This window comes from Peromyscus leucopus, chromosome 2 (genome assembly GCF_004664715.2).
Source record: "Peromyscus leucopus breed LL Stock chromosome 2, UCI_PerLeu_2.1, whole genome shotgun sequence".
Taxonomy (NCBI): domain Eukaryota; kingdom Metazoa; phylum Chordata; class Mammalia; order Rodentia; family Cricetidae; genus Peromyscus; species Peromyscus leucopus.
The window spans coordinates 49,008,251-49,021,393 of record NC_051064.1 but is presented as its reverse complement, the minus strand read 5'-3'; the positions used below and the strand labels follow the sequence as shown (position 1 = coordinate 49,021,393).

The 13,143-nt window shown below is 40.9% G+C and overlaps 1 protein-coding gene across 4 annotated transcripts in view; it reads left to right on the top strand.

Annotated features, from left to right (window-relative positions):
- Window positions 1-2,421: 2,421 nt before the first annotated feature.
- The window catches only part of Lingo2 (leucine rich repeat and Ig domain containing 2), a 1,171,857-nt gene continuing 1,161,135 nt past the window's right edge, over window positions 2,422-13,143 (top strand). For 3 of the 4 annotated variants that reach the window (XR_003735524.2, XM_028878475.2, XM_028878483.2), the window contains exon 1: window positions 2,422-4,548. The gene's annotated coding sequence lies outside the window, so the exon portion shown is untranslated. The other variant, XM_028878480.2, reaches the window with a different exon arrangement.

Genomic DNA, 13,143 nt, shown 5'->3' with positions numbered 1-13,143 from the left:
GCCAGAAGAGGGTGTTGAATCACCTCAGGCTGGAACTAACCACTGAACCTCTTTCCAGGACATTTTTACAATTTAGTGACATAACTGAAAATTTATAATATAATTCTCTTCTACATTTTCACATATGGATAGCAATATGAAAATAAACAATGAAAAGCTACTTTCAACTGTAAATCCATTGTGTCCTGAGCCCCAATCTCTTCAACTTACAATCCATCATTTATTATTCTGAGGTCAATAATGCCAAGAAAGTATAATCATGTTTTAATATTAATGTGTTTGTTTGACTGTTCACTTGTTTTTCCTTTTGTTATTATTTGTAGATACCTTTTTGTTTTCTAATGAGGGAGAGAAAGAAAAGGTTGGTATTTGGGTGGGGGCAGAGGTAGGGAGGATGTGGGAGGAGTTGGGAAAGAGAAACCATAATCAGAGTATATTGTATGAAAAAAAATCTATTTCCAATAAAAAGTAAAAAAAAAGTTAACTGTTTCAACATTCCTATACACAAATAGATACCAACCAGATTGCTTGAAATGAGGCTTATTATAAATTATCATATTACTTTTCTCTGCATTAAAATGTAAATTCCCTTTAGCCCGAATAACTAAAAATGTTTGTTCTTGAATGATTGAATTGAGCGAAGTAAAATTGCAGACTTCATCATAAGGCAAGTATGAGTTCCATATTTACTTATTTATGTCAAAATATCTTTGTTACCATTGACAAATATGCATAAGCATTCATTTCGCTGTCATCTGAGAACACAGAGCATCATTGAAATAATATACACAAATCACAGGGCTATGCTATCTATCACCTTAAACCTCTGGTTGATTCTGTATGGGGTCCTTTACTAGGTGAGGAGGAACACTAATGTGCATGTCACCAACCTTGCTTTCCTTGTGCACCATGGCATCAGAAAGGTAGATTAGTAATCAACAAGAAGTAACTTTAATCTATAACAAAGAGATATATTAATAGGATAAATGCTTTGCTTCTGGAGAGTCAATGCTATTATGAAATTACAATAACCTTAAAGAACACAGACGACAAGTGAGGCTCCATTGAAAGAGAGAAGCCACCTATACTGAAGACTACTTGCACTATTCAGAGACTGGGAAGAAACACACACACACACACTGGAAGGATGCAGTAGTTATAATCTGGAGTTGGAGTCTGTTGGATCTGACAGTGCTTTTGAGTGTCAACCCTTTTTCCCAGTTCTATAGAAAGATGATGATTAGATGTTTAGCTTGTTATTTAAGGGGTGGTTTAAGTTCCCCAAGCCAGAGGCTGGCTTTTCTTGATTATTCTTTCCCCCATCAAAGTGAAATGTGAAAATCAATGGAGAAGAGAAAGGTGCGATTTTTACTCTCTTTTATTTTACACAAAGAATAACAATCCAGGATATTGAGGAAATGTCATTTTCACAAGAAGGTGAGTGAATGCTTATTGGAGGAAGGCAGTAAAGGTGCAGGGTTTCCAAGCTGCTGCAGGTGCTTAAATGTTTATCAGAAATACTGTGCTCTTGATTATCACTGCTCCTCACACATCCTATAACCCCAGACTCAAGGCAAATGCCAAAGCTTCCTCTCCTTGGAGTCTCAGGCACTATGTGACACCCTTGGAACAATCCACTTAGTGTCCATGTAAATGACCTACTTTGTTTTTTAAAAGAAGCATTAGCAGCAGTTTGCATGTCAGCTGCAGCCAGGAAGATCATCCTAGTCCAAAATAGTCCTGGAGAGGAGTCTGCTCAATATCCAGGAGTTTTCTTTCATCAAGAGGATCGTTTGATCTTTGTAATCCACACCCCCGCATCTATTGTTAAATGATAGGAATATACAAGGAAGCCATAACGTAGGGAAGACCTTTTGTTGGAAATGGTTTATTATAATTTCTAGCTCCACTTCAGTATCCACAACAGTCACTTATTAAAGACGGAAAACAATTACAACTCAAAAAAGTACCAAACCTGATAACCAGGAGACAATGCATAGATAGCACCAAGTTCAAAACCTACTTAACATCCCCCACTTGAAACGCTGCAAAAATATCGGTGTCCAAAACATATCTTAGCATATCAAAACTAAATGAAATGCATTCTTATTTCCAATTGCTTAGCATTTCTCCCAAATCCACTTTTCCTTCACCTAGGCTCCCCGGGCTAGCTTCTAGCTCTTGCCTTCACTACACCAGAAGGAAAACCAGCGTTGAACTCAAAACATGCAGACTCTGTTGGTGCTGTTCCTTGAGCAGCCGAGCAAAAGGCTTGTGGTTCGCTCACTCCGCGGGACAGTTTCCATGGATCCATCATCCCCAAACCCGACAAGAATCTCAGGAAACGACTCTGCCTGGTTCTCTCACACAGGGTCTAAAGCCGACTCACCAAGAAATTCAGACTGCACCCCTGCTTTCTGAATGACGTTCGGGGCCCTGGGTGCTGCTGCCAGCTTACCTTACCATGCTTTGCTACTCAGGCAATGCATAGCCTTGCTGCAGCTCCTACCAACATAAGTTTCTTCTTTTGCTCAAAATTCTCTTCTCTTCCACTTCCCAACCTACAATTTCCCCTTCAAGCGCTCAAATACTGTATTTTCTCATTCTCAGTCAGTCGGCTTCCAACTCAACTGGAAAAGGGCCACTCAAAATACCCTGGATCTTCAGAGAAGATGCTCTTGTGCAGACAGCGGGGGAGTGGCGCGTCCCTCCTGCAAAGGGTCCTAGCGCCATCTCTATGCCGCCGCATCACTTTTCTTTTTCTGTCTGAATCCACAGAGATTTAGTGAAGAGCCTGGAAGAGAAACTCACTGCCATCCAGCCTTTCCAGTACTTGGGAAGCAGAATAATCGCAGTAAAGCTTTGCTGAACTTGAGCGCGGAACATAAAGGAGAATCAGGGTTCAAATACAATAACAAAATAAAAATCAAAGAAACCATCGTGGCAAAAGTTTACTTTCCATTTTTTTTTTTTTTCCGTTAGCAATGAATTCCTGCTCTCCAGTCCAGGCAAGACAAATTTCCAGAGGATGGATTCCTAGCAGGGACTTGTGGCGGATTCTGACAGCTTCACGGAGTAAAGATTATCTGGTTTAGCGCGCCCAGCTGCGCAGAACACAGGGATCTCTGTCTTGAGGGCAGAATAAGTTGCCACAGGAGCTACCAGGAGACCTGCACCACTACTTCTGCCGAAATACTGGAAGGGGAAATGAAATGGGCTGGATCTCCAGGCTTCTAGTTCCTCCTCTTTCTCCCGCTGACTCTTTCGCTCGCTACCATCCAGTTTTTAATAAAAGCGTAGAACCCGAAAGTAGTCCCGATCCAAAAGCTGGCCAACACAAGTCCTTGGTCAATTCTTTGCAAAACCACCTAAGTGAACTTCGGGAGCTCTTTGAGACAAAGTTATGGAATGGGCAGGAGGGAATGTCGCGAGGAGATTCTGTCCAGGAAATGGTGTCAAGAATCCTCCATTCAAAGGATGTCTGGGAGTCCCTTGCTCCTTGGAGAGGTGCTGCAGGAACTTCAATTCTCCACTGAAGAAGGGGCGCTGGTCACTCTGAAGGGTGGGGATGGGAAAAGGCTCTGAAGTCCTGCTATCTCCGGGTTCAGGGTTCCTGGAGGAGAGCTGACCACGGGGAAGAGCTAGGAGTGGAGATGCGAGACAGGGCGGGGAGACCGGCGAAGGTGAAACAGACTTGAGGGCTCCGTTAACTGGAGAGGTGGTATGAACGATGTCACCATCCTTCCCATTCTGGGAACCCCTAGTGCGGGTTCGCATCTAGCTTTCGCCTGTGGCCTGGGGCCGCGATCGTGAGGCTGGGCGTGCGTGTTGGTGCGCGCGCGCGGGGGTGTGCGTGTGAGCGGTGCGTGTGAGCCGGGCGTGTGTGCGCGCAGTCCGCGCGCTGAGTGTGGCCGCCGGGACGCAGCAGCCCGCCGCCCGCCCGGTGTCCCTCCTTCCCAGCTCCTCAACCTCTTCACCGGGCTTCCCATCACCCGCCCCTCGCGGGTTGCGGCCTCCACTCAAAGTTTCCTCGGCAGAGACGCCTGGGCGCAGCGGCTGGAACCAAGACACCGCGGTGGAGGGCGATCCTCGGCGTGGCTCTGCTGCTAGCACCTGCTCCGCACCGAAGCCGCCCGAGCGCAGGTTTTCCCACTTGGCGGGAGAAGGGGGAGGGGTACGGTGGCGAGAGACAGAGAGGAACCCAGGTTCCTGACACCCTGACAACCCTACAGGGCTTGGCTCCCCAACGCATTTGTGGGGTCACAGAAGAAAACTGGATCCGCAGCCAAGTTGCCTGAGCAGGGACAGGGGAGGCTTCCACTGCCGCCAAGGTTGTCCCCCTTTCCGTGGCCACAGGCGTGAGGGTTTGGAGACGCCTCGGCTGCCAGGGCTTTAGAACCGACATTCCCTCCCTGGCCCCTTTGAAAGGAAACGCCGAGCAAGCTGAGACAGGGGGACGCCTGGAAGAAGACCCTGGACTCCTGTGCGCTTCATCCTCCTTGGCTTTGGATTTTAAGGACATGAAGGGGGCATGAGCAGCCTCTCAAGGTAAGAGAGCGCAAACCTGCTGCTTGATTCTCCAGAGAGAATAACTTAAAATAGATATTGGGGATGCGGTGGGGGATAAGGCAAGTTACGCGGAACCCCCCAGGCTGTTGCCACGCAGCTGCACAATCCGAGCGGAATGGCTCCAGGCAGGCAAGTGGAGGACCAGCCGGTGCAGATGGTTGAGGTGGCAAAAGGGAGTGTCCTATGCTCACACTTCTGGATACCTATTGGGGATTGCATCTGGGGCTGGGTCCTCTGTCCAGGCTGATTTACATCTGGGTTTGGCTCTTGTTTTGTTTTTATTTTTTATTCTGGAGAGGTTTTTCATTAGCCCCGCACATTCATCCCCTCTTTGCGATAGGGAGCTGTAGGCCCTGGTCCAGGAAGTACACTGGGTGGCAGGTGAGGCTGGAGTAGGCGGGCGGGATGCTGGGATCTGGAAGTCCACGCCGCCACCTGGTCCGCTCCCTGCAGCCGGCGTCGGTGGGGAGCCCGGGCGCAGCGGGTGGGCTGTGTTGCGCTTGGCCTCCGCTAGAGGCTCCCAGCAGGCGCGGCGAAGCGGGTGGGTGTGGGGGCGCCGGGCGGCTGAGGGGCAGCTCGAGGAGAGAGTGTGCCCGCCGGGTGGCCGAGGAGGCGCTGCAGAGGGGGTCCACCCCGACCGGGGAGGGGGATGTGAGCCCGAGTACCCGTGCTCCTCCTAGCTAAGCGCCCGCTCGCCAGGACCCAAGTCGGAATCTAGGCTGTGCCTTGGAAAGCTGTGCGGGGAGCCAGATCCACTTCGGGAAGGCAACCTTAGTCTGCGCCCTGAAGGCAGCCCCAGGAGGTAAAGCCTCTCTCTACTTCTAACCCAACCACTGGTCTTGGGAAATTCTCAGGCTGATACTCAGACGGCATCCAGGGAAGGGGGGGGGGTAATCTGTGAGGTCCTTCTTTTCTGTGGCATTCTGGGGACTGTGCATTCGAACTAATCCCTGTTTCGTCTCCTACTCTGGACATTTGCTTCCTTTAAGGGCAGTGTTTTTTTTTTTTTTTAATAATATTTTTTCTTCTTAATATTTTTGTTGTTGTTGGCAATGTGTGCCAGGTGGCTGTCTGTCACTAACTGCTAGGAGCTCAGCAAGGCGATCTGGTAGGTCCCCCCTCTGAGCCGCAGTGGACCGGAGTGCAAGACTCAAGGGATGGGGTGTGGTAACAAAAAGGGAGTACCACACCCTCTGCTTTTCTTCCCCTTTCCTCTTCACCTGCTGGTGAAGTCGCTCCATTCAGCATTTTACTAAGCTCTTTGCCCAAGGGACTGACTGAGAACAGAGCAAAGCTACTGAATGACTTGGAGAGGGGAAGAAAAGATGAGTAGGAAGTCATGGCCTGAACGTCATGGGGTGGAAGGAGGGTGAAGTTAAGGCTCCTGAGGAGGTGGTGGTGGTGGGGGGTGTTGTTGTTGGGAAATGGCTTTGAGTTCAGATTATTTGGTGAAGAAAGGTTCTTCATATTTCACGGTGCCTTTGACATTTTCCAGTATGTTCAATGCACTAAGAAATATCTCTGCTAAGTACTGACTTGGCCATGGTGGTCACTGGATGTGTTTGATTGTTGTGCACAAGCCACAAAAGAGTAAATGAATATTTAAGATATTGTGCATCCTCGGTGAGATTACCATAAGTCTGTCAGAGTGGTGAAAATACATTTTCCAGTGTGCTGTGTAGAGTTTGTGCTTATCACGTGTGGTCATTTTCTACTCTAACACAATTTTAGAGTGCACTAAGCATGGTTGTTACACCTCTTGAGACATTAACCTTCTTATGGAATAGTACGCAAGGAAGGAAAAAATAGATCATTGTTATGTTCTAGGAATAGTGAATAAAAGTCAAGATCTAGCTCTGATATACCAGGTCATAAGATGAAAATGACAGGGAAAAATGATTTTCAGAACTGAGAAGCAATGGTTAATGTTTTTTAAAAAAGAGATCTTTTTATGGATGCTCTCACCAACTTTATTAGTGTATATTACTTTCAGTACTGAACTGTGAGGCAGACAAATCTGAAGCACTTCCTGCTGCTGAAAGCCAGCATGTGTATTGAGATAGTGCCAGGAATTTTCACCTTAAAGTTCTCAAGTTGCTCAACTGATTACTGATGATGAAGTGGTTTGGTTATCATTCATGTGGAAGGCATTCATTATTTACCTATTGATTAATCTATATATGGAAGTAAATTTTTCATATAATGGTTGTATTTTAATGTCAATGGAGGCTAGACAATGTATTGATGCTTTATATTACAGGCTATTACACACTATCATCTGGAGAACATTTATGTTGTTTTTCAGGGGAAACAAGAATACATATCTTACCAGATTCTTAGAAAAATAGTTAGTTCTTAAAATATATTGTCCTTAGAAATTTTGTGACATAAAAATGATTGTCATCAGTCTACATAGTTATCTACACATACAGACACATAGCATGTATGTTTAGAATTAACCAAAGTAAAGTAAAGTTTAGAGTTCAGTTGTCTTTCTGAAACATATTTAAAAGCAAAAGATTTTTTTAAAAAATTAAAAACTGTTTGAGGCTTAAAATGTCTGGTGTTTCATAAATTTTATTGAATCAAACAAGTGATGCTGCTTTGCAATCTTGAATTAAGTTTTGAGGCACTATCTCTAAAATAATTTCTCTTTAGTAATGGCAGTTTTAGAAAGGACCAAATATTGAACTCTTCCAGGGATGCTCTGGAGCTGAAAATGGCCAGGTTCCTATGAAACTTCATGTGTAGAATCAGAACTGATAGGAAGTTGTCACAAATTAATTGGCTTGATGCTTCAATTAAAAACTGATTATTATCTGGCTCTGGTAGTCATTATGGTTGATTTCATTTGGTCTTCAGATATTCTGGGAAAGGACTCTAGGTGGAAATGTTTTCCTGCAGTACACGCAGAAGTGGTCGCTATATGCAGAAGGCTTGGCAGTTACTGTTTCTCCAGTCTGGTTGGTTTTTATCTACAAGGCAGCCTGCTACATGAAAAAGAAAATCAATTTTCTGATTTTATAGGAACATTTCCCTCATTGAAAGGCCTCAAACTAAGCATTTTATGATTTTGATGAGACGATACGGTAGCAAGCCACAGCCTCTTATGGTTTAGGGGTTACTTTAGCTTTACAAATTTTAAAATCTGGTTAAACATAAAACAATAAATATCATGAAAGAAATAAATTGTATTTGTAAAACATATTTGATAATTAGATAAAGTAGACAACTGCAGACAGGTTAAATCCTAGGTCTCCGGCTTACCTCTCCCACTGTGCTCACGGTTGTTACTTTATGGTTTTTGCTTGTTTTCTTTTTTTGCTGTGCATTTTAAAATGTTATTTTTTTCTTCTTCCCTTTAAATTATTTTCTTCTGAATAATATTCGTGTGAGGTATTTTTCAGTTAGTAGATCTTAATTCATTTTTAAATAGGTGGTAGTTGCTTGGATGTCACTTTCATTGGGCAGCAACTTCCTTGATGTTGCTTCTGGGAAGCAAAGAGGGTTGAAAAGTCAGTGGAGACGGATGGGCTTCTGTGGAGTTTCCATCTCTCTACTTCCAGTGACTTACTTCACTGTAATCAAATGCACCCTGTTTATCATGAGCAGATTGCTCTAGCCAGTGCACTTGTTCCAAAATTACTAACAACTTTTGGGAAACCTTAATCCCAATCAAGCCATTACACACACACACACACACACACACACACACACACACACACACACATATACATCTTTGTGTATCTATATCTTTGCATATGCTTAATATGAAACAGGTAATGTGATTGCTTCCATTGAAGTCAGGAAAGTTATTCAATATCCATGAACATTTTTAAAGTATTTAGCTTGTGGACTGTTGGTTCAGTAGCTTAATCTATAACATTAAACTCAAGCCTCATATAACATCTTAGTTTTCATAGCAGAACTAGCCATAGGAGATCAACTATCCCCTTTGTCCTGTTTTCTTTTAGTGATTTCAGTGCCAGCACTGTTAGTTATGTGTTTCTTTTGCCAAGTGAATTAGCAAGAAACTAGTAGATATTGATGAATTTGGATTTGAATAAAATTCTAAAACTTCATTGACATACTTATGTGGTCTTTTGATAAGTCAAGAAGACCATTAGGATTTGTAACTGGAATACATTTTGTTGTGTTTTGTAGTTATATTTACTGCTTAATATTAAGCTCAGCTTCTGTTCATTAACTGTAACTTCAAGTCAAATATCATTTCCTTCTTTTGAGCTTTGGATTCACTGTCAATATGAGTTTATTTTCATTATAAAGTAAGACTAAATCGAAGCCTAGAAATCTAGGCTAGCAAACAAATTGTTCCAGATAATAGAACATAATAACAATATGCCTGTAAAAAGGGAATTATCATATTTACAAAATTAATAATTAAATTTCAGCATAACAGAAATAGATACAGAAATTTACAATTCCTGACACATTTCAGCTTCTAGATGTAGCACTACAGAGTGTGTGAAATGGATTCTCAATTGGACTGCATAAGAGGACCTTGTGTCTTCATACAGTTTCATTCTAATATAATGTAACTATGGTTAGCTACAAGGTATCTACCTAGTAGCCAGCATGAAGGGAAAAACCAAGCATAAATGTGTATTGTTATTGATGTTCTCTGGCAGTCAGCAATAATGCCTCATGTGAAAGTTATGAAACTGTGGGCTCCATTGCTCAAAAGGGAGGTGCTTTTATCCATCCTAATACTTTTTTTTTCTGGACTTGAGCCACACGCATATACACACATGCACATATAATTCTCTCACCCTGCACAGGCAAATGTATGTGTGTACATATGGATGTGGAGAAAGATAGAGGTTCCTGTGAAGATATATGATGATTAGAATGTGCTCGTTAAGCTTATGATTATGGTTCACATATAGTTTCTTTCATGCAATTTCACTCATAGGTAGTCATACAATAACCGTGGCCTAGTTGATTTCATTTATGTCAATTAATATATGAACAATTATTAATGTTAACATGATCAATTTTATACTTGGCATATAATGGTATATATGTCTCTTCATTGTTGATTGCAAATATACATATGTGTTTCAGTCAAATCTATCTCCATTCTGACCTCTCTAATTTCACACCCATCATCCTAACTCCCCAACCCCACCCCGAATGCATGTGCTTTCTGTTTTGTTTTGTTTGTTTTATCTCACACAGTCCTTTTAGTGCTGTGTGTATGTGCATGGGTGTGGTACTATCTACTGGAACATACGTAGCAAGTCCCACATGCCTGAAAGAAAACTGATTCTCCATCCTGTAGCAACCATCAGTTGTCAGTAGCTTCTCAGTAGGGGTAGGACTTCATGAGATCCTCCTCCATCCATTTTGGAATTTTGGAATGCTTAATTTTATGCAGGTCATAAGCACGCAGTCTGAACCTTTATGAGTTCATGTGTGCAATGGTCCTTGTCACGTCTGGCAAATGGGGTTTTGCTGCAGGCATTTATTCCTGCTGGCTGTCCTTTCTTTCTGTCCCCTGTTCTCCAATGATCCCTGATTCTGCAGGGACTTGGGGGGTGTTTTATAGATGCCCAGTTTAGAGTTGAATATTTAAATATTGAAAAGAGTCTCTTAGTTTTTGCATGTTGACCAGTGAAGGATTTTTATAGCAATCACTATCTACTTAGAAAGGAAACCTCTGATGAGGGTTGAAACAGGTGTATATCTGTAGGTATAAAGTTAAGAACTTAGGTGATGAGCCCTAAGAGATGCATGTATTTGTAGGTATAAAGTTAAGAACTTAGGTGGAAGTTTGTTTTGTTTTCCATTTAGGGGAAGAACAATCCTTGATACTCTCACAGATATTTGGCTCAGTTAAAGTTACCAGGCATGAATCCCACCTTTTCGATTGAGCTATAAATCCAGTCAGACATGGTTGTTTACTCCCATAACAGCCTTGTTGTTGATTGACAAGTAGGTATACCTTGATAGGCTTTAATGTTGCTCTGGTGCTTGCAGATAGGTCAGAATATTTATCACTTTTCTTCCCTGGTCTCATGCATGACTCTTCATTACTATGAAGACTACTCAGTAGGGATGAAGCTCTCATGTCCATATCACCTTTATTTCTCCATTTTCTATTACTCAAGGATTTAGGATATTCAGGAATATTGTTTCTTCCTCAAGTTCTAAAAGTAACCCAAAGCAAACACCTGTAATGTTTGAGGAGATATGTATGACCCCCACTTTCCATCAACTCAGAGGTAAACCCTACTTGGTGCTGAGCTTTTTATTGAGAGCCTCTGGTGGGGAGGGGGCCATTGTCTCCTTATATAGGGTAGCTTCATTTAAATCTCATATATATATATATATATACATACATACATACATACATACATACATACATACATGTATATCTTAGGAAGCGTCTACTGTAGCAGGTTTCTGAATGGCATTTCCCAAGGTCTTTAGTATTAATTATATCTCCCCATATTCTTTCATCTGCCCCGCTCTCCCATTTCCCATCCCATTTAACCCCTCCTGTTCCAGTATTCCCTTTCCCTCTTCATGGACCTGCATTCTAGCCACTTCTTTTGAGATTCCCTCCTTAGGGTCACTATTTGCCCTAGTTTCTCTTTGAACAAAGCACCCTCAGAGGTGCTGTCCTGAGTCTCCACTGATCCATTACACACACACAAGAAAAAATGTCAAGCATGAATGGCTCCGTATCTTCAAAGGACATTGTATTTGTGCACAACTTCCTGGGCAAAACTGGCTGTAAATGGCTAAATAGTGTAGATCCATACTGTGGAAAAATACTCGGCAGTTAAAAGGAATAAAGTAAAGACAAGCCATAATTTAGAAGACCATTAAACCAGTATATTCCATTAAAGAAATCAAAAACAAAGCTATTGCATGGTTTTGCTTATATAAAATGTACAAACATAACTGTAGAGATTGATAGTTGTGCTTGTCTGCCATATGGGGGATGAAAGTGAAAATTGGCATGGAGAATCTTTTAGTGTAGTTGAATCTATTCTGTCATTGGATTGTGGTGAAGGACACATAAATATAGTGCTTTACTAAAAACCTTTATGTGTTCACTTTAGTAAATTTCATGGCATATACTTTATATAAAAATATCAGGTATAAAATGTACAAACTCAAAATGAAACAAGACACTAAAACCATTTGCTAAAGTAAATACTGACACAAATGATATCACTAATAAAGTCCCTCTACCATTTAAGGAAGAAATAATACCTATTTCTTCCAAATGAGAAAATTATTGAGGTATTATTTCCCATCTCATCCAAAGGTCAGCACTACCTTTATACCAATATCATGGAGAAGAATAATAAAGTTACAGACCAATATCTGTCAGGTAAATAAACCTAAACACTATTAATAAAAGTAAAAAATGTAAATATTAACAAGATTTATGTGGTAAAATGTCATTGACAAGTTGATTCATTCCAGAAATGCAGTGGTAGCATAACCTTATAAAAGAAGTAAAAGGTTCACTTATATTGACATGTATAAAATAAAAACCAGCATATTACTACTTCACAAATATAAATTAAAATGTTTGAGAAAATTCTATAAATTAATTCATTCATTGTGCTAGTGATTGGATGTATAATTCCTGGAAAACCTTTTATCAAAGTGGGAATAGAAGGTAAAGTCCCTAAAGTTGATTAGGAAAAAAAAAACTAAAATAAAAGTAGGGGTCATTTTAATACTTAAAAATATTATATTAAAGCCAAAATGAATTTCTTCTGATCTTTGAAATGATGCAATAAAAATGAGGCACATTAAAAGGAAGATGTAAAACCACCTAATTAAATTGTGAAAGCTTGATGATTCATATGCCCAACACGGGTGGTCAAGATTTGCAATACTCATAAAATGGGAGTTGGTTTAGAATATGATGAATGAAATAGTCATTAAATGCCATCATAGATAAATATCTGAGTTCCATTGTGATAAAGAAAATTGCAGTTGTAGAACAACAATATCTAAAGTGGATTAATACAACAGGTATTTAATATGAATTTCATTTGTGATAAGCCCCATGATTAAAAAAATGCTTATAGGCTATTGTAGCAAGAAAGCCAACTAAAATAAATTGAATACATAATAAAAGATTTTGCTTGATGCATGAAAGAAAGAAAATCCAACCACATGGGTTTATTTATGACATTTGAGAGGGTTGCAGGAAAATTTCTCTAAGAGATACTGTTTATCTGGTGAGCATACAATAGCAAGCTATTTATGTAAAAGATGAATTCAGATCATTTTTCTACTTCAGCCTGTTTCCTCTCATAGCTAAGAAACTCAAGGTCTATCTACAGTGCACTTTCTACCACATTAAATTCTTATGTACCATTTTTATATGCATTTCTCATTTGAAAGAATTTCTCTTATCCTCCAATCCCTATTATGAAGAGAAACATTATTCTTCATACTAGGGATCCATATTGCTTAAGGTAAATCCTTAAGTCATTTAATTTCATTGAAGCTCTTTTCTTCATATGTAGATTTTCATATTAAACAAATATTGTATTGTTGTATGATTTACAAAGTAAAGCT